At 36.0% G+C, this 16,836-nt stretch overlaps 1 long non-coding RNA gene across 2 annotated transcripts in view; it reads right to left on the reverse strand.

The window, feature by feature from the left end:
- Positions 1-16,836, reverse strand: part of LOC126930210 (uncharacterized) — a 92,863-nt gene that overhangs the window by 11,645 nt on the left and 64,382 nt on the right. For both annotated transcript variants that reach the window (XR_007717477.1, XR_007717476.1), the window contains one exon: positions 114-228. This is a non-coding gene — a long non-coding RNA (uncharacterized LOC126930210). The remainder of the gene's footprint in view (positions 1-113; positions 229-16,836) is intronic.

Raw genomic sequence — 16,836 nt, forward strand, 5'->3', positions numbered from 1 at the left:
ATGTAATGAGGGATAATTATGCAACAGGCCATACATTAGTTTGGGAGAGTTGACACATTTTATCCAGAGCAAGACTGGGTAGACATACTACTGTATAGGTAAATGTAAATTACCCGGTTGACTTCAGTGGGTGGAGTTCTTGTCTGAGCACTGCTGTGAAAGAAATGATTTTCCATTTTTGGTTCTCATAAACCTTTCTTACTTCTTTCATTCTCCTCTGATGTCTTCCTGGATTAACAGAAAGCAAGAACGAGAACAGGATAAAGTGAATACTCGGTCTTTAAAAGAATAAGCAATTTTCTATAGGCAGGCAACAAAAGTGTTAAACTTTGTTGTTAAGCATCATCACACTTATAAAACAAATAATAATTCCATAATATCATCTAATACAGAATCCAGATTTGGATTTCTCTTATTGTTTCAAATATATCTTTTATAGTTTTTTCCCCTCCCCAATTCATGATTTGACCAATATTCTTTTATCCTAGAAAGAAAGAAGTCCTCAGACTTTTGCCATTCATGATGCTTTTAGCAATACTTTTATTTAAGTTCAACTCAGTTTCTAAATTATCCTCACTTTAATAAAGAGTCTGCACTGGGGTGCTTAAGCTTTACTGTAAATGGAGTAACTTTGTATCATAGAGTTTACAGAATTTAAGTGTCAATTGGATGAGTTCCATGTATTTCCATTCTAGAGACATCTCCAAAGAGAAAAGAAGGTACATGAAAGGAAAGAGGAAAACATAATGAGCAATAATGACTCAAGTTAAGGGGAAACATTTTTAAAAAGTGAAACACTAATGGCAATTGATAGATTTGATTTTTATTTTAGTGGAAAGTCCCTGAGCTGCTTCTTAATCTCAAAGAATAGTACAATTCATTTGGATTGTCTTGCATACACAGTGATGGTCCACTCTGGTCTACTGCCAGCATTTTGGTGCCAACTTCATTCCTGGATGGTGGAGATGATGAGCAATGAGGCATTCCACTCCTGTTCCCAGTGTGGTCCATCTGTGGCACTTTCTGTCATTCAATTTCCAATTTGCTTTAAATAGTTTTATTTACTCTAAATGAGGATGGTGCTGTGTTGCCAGTGACAGGCTCTTCACCTCCATCATCACAGAAAATGTCAGTGTAGAATTAGAGAATAAAAAAACTAACAGGTAGAAGTCAGATAAGGCCAGTGGCGTGCACAAATGGCAGTGTGAAATTTTTTTTTTTTTTTTTTTTTTTTTTTTTTTTTTTTTGAGACGGAGTCTCGCTCTGTCGCCCAGGCTGGAGTGCAGTGGCCGGATCTCAGCTCACTGCAAGCTCCGCCTCCCGGGTTTACGCCATTCTCCTGCCTCAGCCTCCCGAGTAGCTGGGACTACAGGCGCCCGCCACCTCGCCCGGCTAGTTTTTTTGTATTTTTAGTAGAGACGGGGTTTCACCATGTTAGCCAGGATGGTCTCAATCTCCTGACCTTGTGATCCGCCCGTCTCGGCCTCCCAAAGTGCTGGGATTACAGGCTTGAGCCACCGCGCCCGGCCTGGCAGTGTGAAAATTTTAACTTTATTAACTTTGAGTGTGTTTTGTATTTCCAGACTTTTGCTAATGTGGTAGAAAGCTACTTATAAGCAAGGCTCATTTTCTCTATACTCAAGGAAGAAGCAGCTCTAGTATTTTATTTTAGTGATTTAGTTTCAGCATTTTAAAAATCCTTCCATATTATCTGTTACCCAGTTTGCTAAAGAATAGCACAATAGGTACTAAAGTTCAGTGAACTGGTCCAAAGTTTCAGTTCACCTCATGTTTATTGACTCTTCTTATTGTGTTCTGACACTGGGGTTATAAAGACGACAAAAGTGTAGTTCCTGACCTCCCTCACCAAGCTCATAGTTTAACCAAGAGAGACAGACAAAAAAAGAGACAGTCCAAGTTGAGACATTGTTTATGCTTCATAATAATTTTGGAAGAAACAAATCAAGTGCTAGATTTCCTGAATAGTACAATCCATTTTGGCAAGAAAGAAGGAGATGGAAAGCCAGAAGAATAAGTGGAAGAGGGGAAAATTTGGTGGTGGGTGCTGTGTTAGAATTATAGGAGAGTGAAGTTTTATAGGAGAGTGAAGTATTTTAACTGTTTTTTTTTTTTTGCCTTCAACTTTGTGTATAGAAAAATTTCAGGTTTACAGAAAAGTTAGAAAAATAGTACAGCAGTTACCCATATGCCCTTTATGTAGCTTCAACAGTTGTTAACCTTTAGTCACATTCATTTGCACTATCCCTGGGTATACTATTTTGAACCATAAAAATAAGTTGCAGACATCATGACTTGTCACCCCTCAGTTGTTTAACAGGCATCATAACACTTATAAAACAAAAAATAATTCCATAATATCATCTAATACAGAATCCAGATTTGGATTTCTCTTATTGTTTCAAATATATATTTTATAGGTTTTTTTCCCTCCCCAATTCATGATTTGACCAATATTCTTACATTGTATTTAGTTGTTGTGTCTCTTAGTCTTTTTGGATTTATGTTTTTAGTTTCCTTTGTTTTATGACATGGAATTTTTGGAGTCTAAGCTGTTTATATTGAAGAATGCCCCATATGTTTGATTCATCAGATTATATCTTCATGAATAGATTCAGGTTAAACATTTTTGGCAAGAATCCCACAGATAAATGTTGTAGCACAACAGCTGTAAATTTAATGTTTATGGACTTCATGGTTATATGTGTGTATATCTACATGTCTTCTACTGGGGAAAAGGTCGTAATTCTTACCAAATTTCCAAAGATTCTATAAGACCCACAAAGGTTAAGAATTACAGATGGAGTAAGTTGTTATTAGTGGGAGGTAAGTAGGTATTTAGTCTACACTTATATCTTAAATCATTAGATTTTATGTATTTTTAAACATGGTATTTTTACTGGTAGGTTTTTTAAAAAAAGTAATTCATATACATGATAAAATTCAAATCATACAAAAATATTAGAGTGTAAAATGTCCTCTGACTCCAGTTCTCCAGATTCCTTGTCGCTCTTGGCAAAAATAACCTGTATTTCCAGTTTCTTGAGTGCACCTCTAGAAAAATCTGTGTATAGGTGAGTATATTTGTGGATACGTGTTCTTTTATTTATTTTACACAAATAAGAGAATTTTACAGTGGAGATGTTCTGTAGGTGAATTGACTTACATTATTGTAATGCATGTATGTGATAAAACAAAATTAGTAAAAAATAAACCAAACCAAAGCAGGAAAGAATCAGTGCTGGTGATCTACATGACATTCTACTTGATGACTAAGCAGGAGACTTTACACCAGCGTGTTGCTCCTTTAGCTGGACTCACTCTTAGCATGCACAGCCCTGAGCCTGGGGTGAGGCTAGCTTTTTTAAAAAAAAAATTAATTTAATTTAATTTAATTTAATTGTGGTAAAAACATTTTTTAAATCTTTCCTTTTTTTTTTTTTTTTTTTAGAGACAAGGTCTTGCTACATTGCCCACACTGGACTCAAACACCTGGGCTCAAACTCTCCTTTTGCCTCAACCTCCTGAGTAGCTGGGACTATAGGCATGTGCCATTGTGCCTGTAGATCTCACATTTAATGTGAGATTTACCCTCTTAACAGATTTTTAAGTATACAATACAATATAGGCACAGTGTTGTACAGCAGATTTCTAGAATCATTTATCTTATATAACTGAAGGTTTATACCTATTGAGTAGCAACTCCCAATTTCCCCCTTCCCCCAGCCCCTGGAAACCCTTCCGCTCTCTGTTTCCATGAGTTTGACCGGATACTTCATATAAGTGGAATTATACAGTATTTGGCCTTCTGTGTCTGGGTTAATTCACTTAGGATAATGTCCTCCTGGTTCATCCATGTTGTTGCAAATGGTTAGATTTCCTTCCTTTTTAAGGCTGGATAAAGGCTAACTTTTAAAGACTGTATTTATCACAAACATGGTCCCTGTGGGAGCCAGCTTCATCTGGTGTGCAACTGAAGAACCAGAAGAGCCTTTTAGTGCCAAAGGAAACACTAGCTCTGTACAACATTTACCGAGGGAGTGTTCATAATGCCTGCAAACTGGCATTATCATGGGGGATCTTTGAGGGACATTAGGACTATATTAAATTTCAGCCTTACACACTGACTCGAGAGCCCTGGGTAAGGTGCATTCCATGGCTCCTTGTTCAGCTCCATGCTTTTTGAAAATTAACAAGATATCTTGGTTCTTCCACATCAGCACACAGAGATCTACTTTATTTTTTAAAATAACTACATGGTATTCCATTGCATAAATGTACCAGGATTTGTTCAGAATCTGTCCTCCATTGATGGATATTTAGGGTTTTTTTTTTGTTTGTTTTTTGTTTTTTTAGAGTTTTGCTACTATAATTATAATGCTACAATGAATGATGTGACTTTTTATAATACATTTTGGGGATCTTGCATGACCAAGTGATCACAGGAGAGCAATTAGAATACTTTTGCTATCTTTACTTAAAAATATAAAATGTATTTCCTTTTTTGGTTACTTTTGAATTGAAACTGTTTTGGTTCTGATTCCTATAATTTCAACTTTTCAAAATTGAGTTTAAAAAATAATACTAATTAATTACTTTTTAAAAAACCCCATATATTAGCATAGTGTCTAAATCCATTCAATGGCATTAGGACTCCAAAAGACAATTTATCAAATGTCTCTACTATTTATTATTTATTCAGCAAGTATTTCTTGAGTGCATGCCTCTATGTGCCAGGGATTGTATTAAGGATTTTAGTAGATTTTATATTTTCTAGTTGAATTAAAATTGTACTGAAATTTAAGACTAAAAACTATTTGCTAGTTGCTCATTTATTCCATTTATAATTGCTCATTTATTTCATTAAGTTAACGAGGTATTTGTATATCAGTGAGGTGGAGAGGAGGGGAAAGGTAATATATTTGTATTAAAAATTGCACTTAATGTATTTCCTACATAGCAGTTATAAAAGGTAGGGTTTCTTTTTTCTCTTCTCTCTCCTTCCCTCACTCTCTTTGTTCCTTCTCTTTCTGTCTCTCCAATTTTAATAATTGGTATTATCAGTCCTTCTTTATTCCTCTTCTTATTTTTCCCTAGATGCTTTTCCCTGGCTCTTATTGCTTATTTAGCTTTACGTAGGAACTTTAAAATCAACTTGTCTAATTTGAAAATCCTACTAATAATTTTGGGGGTGTGATTCACAAGATAGTATTTATAAATTAGCTCTGAAAGCATCAACCTTTTTTTTTTTTTTTTTTTTTTTTTTTTTGTGGTGGAGTCTTGCTCTGTTACCCAGGCTGGAGTGCAGTGACTCCATCTAGGCTCCTTGCAAACTCTGCTTCCCAGGTTCAAGCAATTCTCCTGCCTCAGCCTCCCAAGTAGCTGGGACCACCACTCCTGGCTAATTTTTGTGTTTTTAGTAGAGACTGGGTTTCACCATGTTGGCCAGGCTGGTCTTGGACTCCTGACCTTAAGGGATCTGCCCGCCTTGGCCTTCCAAAGTGCTGGGATTACAGGCATTAGCCACCACACCTGGCCTAGAATTGACACTTTAAGATGCCGTGTCTTTAAAATGAAAAACATAATATTGCTTTCGATTTGCTTCAGTATTTTAAAAAATTATCATTAAGTTTGTCTCTTGGAATATTTATCTTTTTGCCCTCTTTGTGAATAGAATGGGACCTTCTATTTTGTCTTCTGGTTGTGGTTCAAATGTAAGAATACTATTGATTTTTCCATATTATATTTCTTTTCCAGGCCCCATACTGGATTCTTTCACTATTTGTAATAGCTTTTCAGCTGACTCTCTTGAGTTTTCCAGCTAAGAAATCATTTTATCTGCACATATCTCTAAACAATATTAAATAATGGTGATGCTAAGTTGTATGGCTAGGTTAACTTTTTTTTCTTTAGAAAGAGTTTCACTCTTGTTGCCCAGGCTGGAGTGCAATGACGTGATCTCAGCTCACTGCAACCTCCGCCTCCCGGGTTCGAGCGATTCTCCTGCCTCAGCCTCCCGAGTGGCTGGAATTATAGGTGCCCAACACCACAGCTGGCTAATTTTTAGTAGACAGATTTCACCATGTTGGCCAGGCTGGTCCTGACCTCAGGTGATCCACCTGCCCTGGCCTCCCAAAGTGCTGGGATTACGGGCATAAGCCACCACACCTGGCTGGCTAGGTTAACTTCTTTATGTGCACATTCTCTAACAAAGTCTCCCTGGCTAATTGCTTGACCGAAAACAGATATAAACTGTTAAGCATAAACACAACCAAACATGTCACTACAACAAAACAGAACAAAACAAAACATGCAAACAAAAAAAAAAACCCTGTTCTCCAAAGGCTTTGAGAAATATGGGATTATGTAAAGCAACCAAATCTGTAACTTATTAGCATTTCTGAGAGAGAAGATAGGGTAAGCAACTTGGAAAACATGTTTGAGGATATAATTGAGGAAAATTTCCCCAATCTCGCTAGAGAGATCAACACGCAGATACAAGAAATCCATAGAACCCCTCCAAGATACTATATAAGATGACCATCCCCAACACACATAGTTATCCGACTATGCAGCATCACAGAAAAGAAAAAAGAAAAATCTAGGCAGCTAGACAAAAGGGTCATATTACCTATAAAGAGAAATCCATCAGACTAACAGTGGACCTCTCAGCAGAAACTTTACAAATCAGAAGAGATTGCGGGCCCATTTTTAGCATTCTTAAAGAAAATAAATGCCAGCTAAGAATTTCATATCCCACCAAACTAAGCTTCACAAATGAAGGAGAAATAAAGTCTTTCCCTGACCTTCAATTGCTAAGGGAATTCATCACCACCAGACTGGCCCTACGAGAGATCCTTAAAGGAATTCTAAACAAGGAAACGAAAGAACAATACTTGCTATTACAAAACCAGATGCAAGCACATAACTCATGCATCCTATAAAGCAACTACACAATTGTGATTACAGAGCAACTAGTTGACACCAATATGACAGGAACAAAACCTCACCTATCAATATTAACCTTGAACATAAATGGCGTAAATCCTCCATTTAAAAGATATAGAGTGGCAAATTGAATAAAAAAAAAAAAAAAAGACCCATCTTTCTAGTGTTTTTAAGAGATTCATTTGACATATAATGGCGCCCATAGGCTCAAAGTAAAGGAATGGAGAAAGATCTGTCACACAAATGGAAAGAAAAGAGCAACTATTCTTGTATCAGATAGAATAGACTTTAAGCCAACAAGATTAAAGAAGGACAAAGGAGGACATTACATAACGATAAAGACTTGAATTCAACAAGAAGGCTTAAGTACTCTAAATAAATAGGCACCCAACATTAGAGCACCCAGATTTATAAAACAGTTACTTCCGGACCTAAGAAAAGACTTTGACAGCCATGTAATAATAGTGGTGGACTTCAACACCCCACTGACAGCATTAGACACATCATTGGGACAGAAAACTAACAAATTCTGGACTTAAATTCAACACTTGACCAGTTGGACCTGATACACATCTACAGAACACTCTACTCAACAACCACAGAATGCATTCTTCTAATCTGCGCACAGAACATACTCTAAGATTAACCACATGCTTGGTCATAAAGCAAGTCTCAATAAATTTTAAAAAAGTGTGAAAATCAAGCCAAGTATCTTCTTAGACCACAGTGGAATAAAAATAGAAATCAATACCAAGAGGAACACTCAAAACTACAGAAATACATGGAAATTAAATAACTTACTCCTGAATGACCTCAATGAAGTTAAGGCAGAAATAAAAAAATTCTTTGAGACAATAAAAATAGAGACACAACCTACCAAAACCTCTGGCATATGGCAAAAGCAGTGGTAAGAGGAAAGTTTATAACACTAAATGACTACATCAAGGAGATAGAAAGATCCCAGTTAACAACCTAAACTTGCACCTAAAGGAATTAGAAAAACAAGAACTAATCTCAAAGCTTAGCAGAAGAAAAGAAATAACTAAAACTAGAACAGAACTAAACAAAATTGAAACCCAAGAAAAAATACAAAGGATCAATGAAATGAAAAATTGGTTTTTTGAAAGGATAAACAAGATTGATAGACTGCTAACTAGTCTCAAAAGAGAGAGAAGATCCAAATAAGCACAATTAGAAATGAGAAAGGTGACATCACCACTGATTTCACAGAAATACAAAAGATCCTCGGAGACTACTATGAACATCTCTATGCACATAAACTAGAAAATCTAGAGGAAATGGAGAAATTCCTGGAAACATACAACCTCCCAAGATTGAACCAAGAAGAAATAGAAATCCTAAACAGACGAATAACGAGGAATGAAATTGAATAAATAATAAAAAACCTACCATGCAAAAAAGCCCTGGACCAGATGGATTCACAGTTGAATTCTACCAGAAGTACAAAGAAGAGCTGGTTCCAATTCTTCTGAAACTATTCCAAAAAATCAAGGAGTAGAGGCTTCTCCATAACTTATTCTATAAACTCATTATCATCCTGATACCAAAATCTGGCAAAGACATGACAAAAAAGAAAACTACAGGCCAATATCCTTGGTGAACATAGATGCAAAATCCTCAATAAAATGCTAGCAGACCAAATCCAGCAGCATATCAAAAAGTGAATTCCCTGCAATCAGGTGGGCTTTATTCTGGGGATGTATGGATGGTTCAACACATGCAGAATTAAAAACACATAAACAATTAAAAACCAAAACCATATGATCATCTCAATAGATGCAGAAAAAGCATTTGATAAAATACAACAACATCTCTTTATGGTAAAAGCCCTCAACAATCTAGGCATTGAAGGAACATACCTCAAAATAATGAGTCATCTATGACAGACTCACAGCCAACATCATACTCAATGGGAAGATGGAAGCATTCCCCCTTAGGAACTGGAATAAAACAAGGATGTCCACTCTCACCATTCTTACTCAACATAGTACTGGAAGTCCTAGCCAGAGTAATCAGACTAGACAAAGAAATAAAGGTATCCAAATAGGAAAAAAAAAATAAGTCAAATTATCTTTCTTTGCTGACGATAAGATTCTATACCTAGAAAACCCTAAAGATTCTCCCAAAAGACTCCTAGACCAGATAAACAACCTCAGCAAAGTCTCAGGATACAAAATCAATGTACACATATCAGTAGCATTTCCATACCCAATTACATTCAGCTGAGAACCAAATTAAAAATGCAATACCATTTACAGTAGCCACACACACAAAAAATAAAATATGCAGGAATACATCCAACCAAGGAGGTTAAAGATCTCTATAAGGAGAACTGCAAAACACTACTGAAAGAAATCATAGATGACACAAACAAATGGAAAAACATTCTATGCTTGTGGATCAGAAGAATCAGTATCGTTGAAATGTTTATACTGCCCAAACAAATCTATAGATTTAACGGTATTCCTGTCAAATTGTGAGTCAATGTTTACAGAATTAGAAATAACTATTCTAAAATTCATATGGAACCAAAAAAGAGCCCAAATAATCAAGACAGTTCTAAGCAAAAAGAATAAAGCTGGAGGAATCACATTAGCTGACTTCAAACTATACTACAAGGATGCAGTAACCTAAACAGCATGGTATTGGTACAAAAACAGACACGTAGACCAATGAATAGAATAGAGACCCAGAAATAAAGCTGCACACCTACAACTAACTAATATTTGACAAAGTCAGCAAAAACAATGTGGAAAGGACACTCTATTCAATAAATGGCTAGCTATACACAGAAGAATGAAACTGGACACCTACCTCTCACCATATACAAAAATTAACTCAAGATGAGTTGAAGTCTTAAATATAAGACCTCAAATTAGAAAAATCCTAGAAGAAAAACTAGAAAATCCTTTTCTAGACATTGATCGAAGCAAAGAATTTTTGACTAAGTTCTTGAAAGCTAACGTGACAAAACCAAAAATGGACAATTAGGTCCTAATTAAACTAAAGAGCTTTTGCACAGCAAAAGAAACTATCAACAGAATAAACAGACGACGCACAAAATGGGAGTAAATGTTTGCAAACTATGCATCTGACAAAGGACTAATATCCACAATCTATAAGTAACTTAAACAAATCAACAAGAAAAAACAAATAGCCCCATTCAAAAGTAGGCAAAGGACATGAACTGACGCTCCTCAAAAGACATACAAGTGGCCAACAAATAAAAAAATGTTCAGTACCACTAATCATAAGAGAGACACAGGCCAGGTGCAGTGGCCCACGCTTGTAATCCCAGCACTTTCGGAGGCCGAGGCAGATCATCTGACGTCAGGAGTTTGAAATCAGCCTGGCCAACATGGCAAAACCCTGTCTCTACTAAATATATAAAAATTAGCCGAGTGTGGTGTGGTGGTGCACACCTGTGGTCCAAGCTTTTCGGGAGGCTAAGGTAGGAGAATCGCTTGAACCTGGGGGTTGGAGATTGCAGTGAGCTGAGATTGTGCCATTGCACTCCAGCCTGCGTTACAGACAGAGCAAGACTCTGTCTCAAAAAAAAAAAAAAAAAAAAAAAAAAAAGTATACCATAATGAGATACTATCCCACACCAGTCAGATTGGCTATTATCAGAAATTCAGAAAACAACAGATACTGGCAAGACTGAAGAGAAAAGAGAATGTTTATACACTGTTGGTAGTGGGAATGCAAATGAATTCACCCCCTGTGGAAAGCAGTTCGAAGATTTCTTAAAGGACTAATAATAGAACTACTATTCAACCCAGCAATCCCATTACTGGGTATATACCCAAAGGAAAACAAATCGTTCTACCAAAAAGACACCTGCACTCCTATGCTTATCACGGCACTATTCACAATAGCAAAGACATGGAATCAACCTAGGTGCCCATCAGCGATGGACTGGACTAAAAAAATGTGGTAAATATCCACCGGGTTTACAGTGCAGCCACAGAGAAGAATGTATTCATGCCCTTTGCAGTAAGGTGGATGCATCTGGAGGCCATTATCCTAAGTAAATTAATGCAGAAACAGAAAACCAAATACCACATGTTCTTATAAGTGGGAGCTAAACACTGGGTACACACGGACACAAAGATGGGAAAAATAGACACTGGGGATTCCAAAAGGAGGGAAAGAGGGAGGGGGCAAGGGCTGAAACCTATCGAGTACTATGTTCACTACTTGGTTTGTGGGATCATTAGAAGCTCAAACTTTAGCATCAGGTATTATACCCATGTAACAAAACTGCACATATACCTCCTGAATTTAAAAATTAAAAGTAAATAAATAAATAAATGAAAGAATTGGGCATAACCTCCAAAAAAATCCAGAATGTGGGGCACTACTCTGGTCTCTTCAGGTCAGTGGGATGGGAAAAAGAGCAGGTGATGGAGCACAGGGGGAGCCATATTAAGATAAACAAAACTTGAGAGATGTAAACATGAAAACAATGTGTAATTCTGTATTGGATCCTGTTGAGAGAACAAATTTGAGGCACAATTGGGATTCTGAATAAGGACTGGGTATTAGAAATATTATTATATTATAGGACTCCCTAAATTTTTAGGAGTGATAATGGTATTGTGGCTATGTAAGAAAACTCCCTAATTTTTAAAAGATGCATGCCAAGAGGTTTAGGAGGGAGGCATGCTGTTATCTATAATTTACTTTGAAATGGTTCAGTAAACAAATGAAAAATAGAAGGATGAATGGATGGTTTGATGAACAAATGGAGTAAATGTGGCAAAATATTAAAAAACTGTTCTCATATGCAATTGCTTATGAATCAGACTTAGTTTAGTAAAAACTAAACAGCAAGATAAAACAAATTGAATACTGAGGTTATTTTTAGATTTGTTATTACTATCACGAATAATCTTCAATTTCAAATTTATGTTCCTTAAAACATTGTTACTATTGATTAATCTTATAATAAATATGTTACAAAGTTGAACTGATTAAATATTCTAATAAAATATTTATTTTGCTGTCTGTTTTTTATGTTGTAGATCCACATAAGGTATTCTTTGAAAACCCAGTTTAGTTAACAAGAAAAATGGAAAACAGATTAGGTCTTCTTGCCTCTTACATTGCAGACATAGAACTTGTCATTGTAAACCCAGTGTCAGTAGATCAATGACCCAAAAGTCCCTGTTCTTTGTGCTGGAAAATATCTGCAGAGAGGGAATCTTAGATTTCTGTAAGTGAAATTCTGAACAATACTAATTGTTTGCTTACCTGCAATGTATGGGTTGTTAAGATAAAACAGGGTGGGAACCTGATCTCCCCAGGCGTATCTTTCATGTGAATGTGAAGGAAATGATTCATTGACAACCCCAAAGACCTTGCTGGGAAAACACAGCTCAGTATTGCATCATCAAGCATTTGAAAACAAAGTGTCAGGAAACAGTTTAGAAATCAGTCTCTATCACTTTCTTTTATTAACTATTTGTTTGTATTAATAAGAGTAACCACCACTTGTGTTTTGTAGTTTACTAAGTGTATTTGTGATAACTTTTGGGAGTGGTAAGGTAGGTCTCATTACTCATTTTTCAGGTGAGGAAAATGAGGCTCACAGATTTTCAGTGACTTGCCGAGGATTACACAGGCTGAAAGTGGAAGAGCCATGTATTACTACATCTGGGTCTACCTAGGAAATGGGAGGGCATCAATTGTGTAATTTAATCTCATAGAAACTCGGTTTTCTGAGTTGTAAGGAGGGCATAATGCTTATTTTACAGTATTGTTATAAAAATAATGGAAAATTATATAAAGAAGACATGTAGGCCAGTATTTTCATATACATGGAGTTTGATATACATATTTAGTCCATTTCCTTTTTTTTTTTTTTTTGGGATGGAGCCTCACTCTGTTGCCCAGGCTGGAGTGCAATGGCGAAATCTCAGTGCACTGCAACCTCCACGTCCCAGGTTCAAGCAATTTTCCTGCCTCAGCCTCCTGAGTAGCTGGGATTACAGGTGCCCACCACCACGCCCGGCTAATTTTTGTATTTTTGGTAGAGATGGGGTTTCGCCATATTGGCCAGTCTGGTCTCGAACTCCTGACCTCAGGTGATCCACCTGCTTTGGCCTCCCAAAGTGCTGGGATTACAGGCGTGAGCCACTGCGCCTGGCCTTTTTTTTTTTTTTTTTTTTTTTTTTTTTTTTGAGACAGGGTCTTACTCTGTTGCTGAGGCTGGAGTGCAGTGGTGTGATCTCGGCTCACAGCAGCCTTGACCTCCTGAGCATAAGTGATGCTCCCACCTCAGCCTCCCAAGTAAATGGCACTACAGGCACATGCCACCACACCCAGCTAAATGAGGCACCTGGCTTCATTTACTTTTTAGTGCCATGTTTATAGTCCTGTAGCTGTAACCTTAATCTGTACCTTAAATTTTCCACTGTCTAATTCCTTCTATACCATATTTGTAAGTTACAGTATTGCTATATTGAATCTTCGGTGTAGTACTTTTCCAGGATACTAACTGACAGCAAGCTTCTCTTGCTATTTTAGTTACTAATTCCTTCCCTCACTTTTGGGCACAAGGCCAAGAGTATTTTGCGGAGATTAAGATGAACCTACAATTTATTGAATCATAACATTAAATAGAGTTAGAGTGAAGTTATAATACATTTGCAAGGTGACATGCCTAAAAGGGCAGTAAGCAGCGGACGTAAGCAAAGTCATAGAAATCCATTCATCTGCCAACACATTTATGTAAGAAATTACACTACTGGTCAGGAATTTCCTGCTGTATGCCATTTTTTTTTCCTATGGAACTTTTCAATAGCTTGTAATGAGCTGTTATGCCTCCTCTTCAGGCTTGGCTGTTATCAGTGCCACTCAGATATCCCTTCCTATTCAGTGTGGAGTGCTTTGTGACACTTATGAATGGGTGCACCTATTTTTTAACTACTAGAATGTTGATTTATATCATAGAAGACTCATCGTTTCTGCTTCTCTACACATACGCCTGTTTTAAGAATTTACTGGTTTCAAACATGTATTAATTATTTGAACTTGCAGGAAAAGAATGCCATAAAATTGAAAGCTACATGTGAGTTTTATAAGAGATAATTTTGTACTAAAATAATATGCAAAGGTAATAATTGGGGAAATTTTCCAGGCAGATGGGGAAAGAGATTCGAGTGTTTCTAATTATGTAGATAATGCTGAGTGAAAGGAAGAGCACTGTAGAAGGAATACTTGATGTGTGGCAGAAAACCAGAGTTTGAGTCTAGGCTCCGCCATCTGCTAGGTGAGCATAGGCAAGAAACCTAGGGCTTCAGTGTCATGTTCTTCATATGTAGAAATGGCCACTGAATCATATGTCTTAACCTCTGTTTTATTTTATTAGGAAAAATGTAACACCCGAGGAAATTTTAGTTTGCAGACGTGGTGTAAAACTTTACTTATGCAGCCTTATTTCAGTACGCTTGCATATGCAAGTTAAGTATTTAGCACTTCAATGTTTGCACAGATAATTGGCAAATAGAAAGTAATATAAAATAAATAAGTAGATTTAATGTTTTCTGATTTTCAATGGAGAAATATGGTTATATATATTTTTAAATTAGATTCAGCAGTAGCAGATTCAATGAATTACATAGCCTCCTAAACATAAATAAGCTTTATCCTTCTCTTCCTTTTTGTTTCAATTTTATATCAACAAACTGCCAGGGATGAGAACAAAATTAATATTTCCTGAGAATGACTTTTGTATCAGTTACATACAACTGATGTAAATTGTATCCTATCAGATATTTTGATTCACCTAACTTAAAACTTCTGATATATTATATGGGCCTGAAGATTAAAAAAAAATTTCTGACTTTCTTTCAGACCTTAAAAATGGATTTAGTTTCCAGAAATGCAAGTGTGGTAAATACGGAGATTATAATGCAATACTTCATTGTGCTAACGGATAAAAGGAGAAAATCAGCTAGAGATATGTACCTTTGGAAAGGAAAGGACAAAATTATCACTCTCAGTAGGTGATACAATTGTCTATTTAGTAAAACTAGAAAATCAATTGTAATACTTTTAGAAACAATAAAAAATTTAGTAAAAAGACAAGTTAAAAGTTAAAATATATGAAACTCAATAGCTTTCTTATATACCAAACATTACCATTAATAAAATGTAAGGGAAAAAGAAATTTATTCTCACTAGAACATACACTGCATGAGGACAGAAACCATTTTTGTTCACAGCTGCATCCCCAGCTCCTAGAACAGGGTCTGACACATGGTAGACACCATAAACATTTGTTATGTAAATGAATTCATGGTAACAAAATATCACAAAATTATTAAGAATATTCTTAATATGAAATTCATAGGATCTTTAATCCTATATTTCATGGAAAACTGGTATGTGAATTGAGTTGGTGAATTCTCACAAAGAAGGATAGTGGTTATACGTAGAATGTTTTTCTCCACCAGACATTGATTCATTCAACAAATATATTTGGGGATCTACTCTGTGCTTAGTGGTGTTCTAGGCACTGTTCTAGGCACCAGATAGACAAAAAGACAAAAATCTCTGTTCTCATGGAACTTATTATCTCATTTGGAGATATAAATAATATGCAAATAAATAAGTAAAATAGATAGGATGTCAGATGGTGCAAAATGTTAAGGAGGAGAATAAAGCAAAGAAGAGGCTGTAGAGTTCCAGGGTTCAGACAGGGGATGGAAGTGGACAGAAGTGGCAACTGTGAATAGGGTGAATAGGTGAATAGATCAGGCAAGATCTCACAGACAAGGTGGTATTTGAGTAAAGACCTGGAGAAGGTGAGTCATGTGGCTATCGATATTAAAAGCTACAGTAATTAAAACAGTGTGGTCTTAACTTCAAAGACACACAGAAAAATAGAACAAAATATTGAGTTCAGAAATTGGCTCAAATATATGTGACGATTTAGCATGTGATGAAGTGGCCAAGAAAATGGACCGTTTTTAAAGAGTGCTGGAACAACTTGCTAGTCATTTTGGGGGAAAAAGGTAAGTTGGGATCTCACCATATCCAGACAAAAATTTCAAATGGATAAAAAGTTTTCATGTTAAACCACGCACATCAAACAGCTGAAGAATATTTAAGTATGTATTTTTATACAGCCTTTGACTAGAGAAGTCCTCTTAAAGCCTAATAAAGCCAGAAAATGAACAGAATGGTCCACAGATTAGACCACATAAAAGTTTGAGGTGGCAAAAATAAAACAAAATAAATAAAAAAATAAAATCACCACCCATAAAAGTTAAAAAAAATACATCTTACAGAAATACTGTATTTCCTTATTCTAGTCCCCACTCTCTTTCAGAAAATGAACAGAATGGTCCACAGATTTGACCATATAAAAGTTTGAGGTGGCAAAAATAAAACGAATTAAAAAATTAAAATCACCACCCATAAAAGTTAAATTAAAAAAATACATATCACAGAAATACTGTATTTCCTTATTCTAGTCCCTGCCCTCCTTCTGACGTTAGTGTATACATTTAATGTGGTAATGTCTCTTTCTCCTTGCTCTTAGGAACTATTAAATTGATATGATATATTCTAATAAACTGCCTGTTAGAGAGCAGACTAAGGTATATAGAGAGATTTAAAAAGCAACATTTTTTTTTGCATACTCAATAGCAAAAGTAAAAAGAGTATGAACACAGTTCACAAGGAAAGAAATGCAAATAACTAACAAAAGGGAAGAGATGTTAAACCTTTTGAGTAAAAAGGAAAGGTCAGCTGAAATTGCATTGAGGTGCAATGTTTTACCCATTGGATTGGTAAGCCCTAAGAGGATTGTTATGAGAGGCAATGGGAACATACAGC

This window comes from Macaca thibetana, chromosome 11, assembly GCF_024542745.1.
Source record: "Macaca thibetana thibetana isolate TM-01 chromosome 11, ASM2454274v1, whole genome shotgun sequence".
NCBI classification, from domain to species: domain Eukaryota; kingdom Metazoa; phylum Chordata; class Mammalia; order Primates; family Cercopithecidae; genus Macaca; species Macaca thibetana.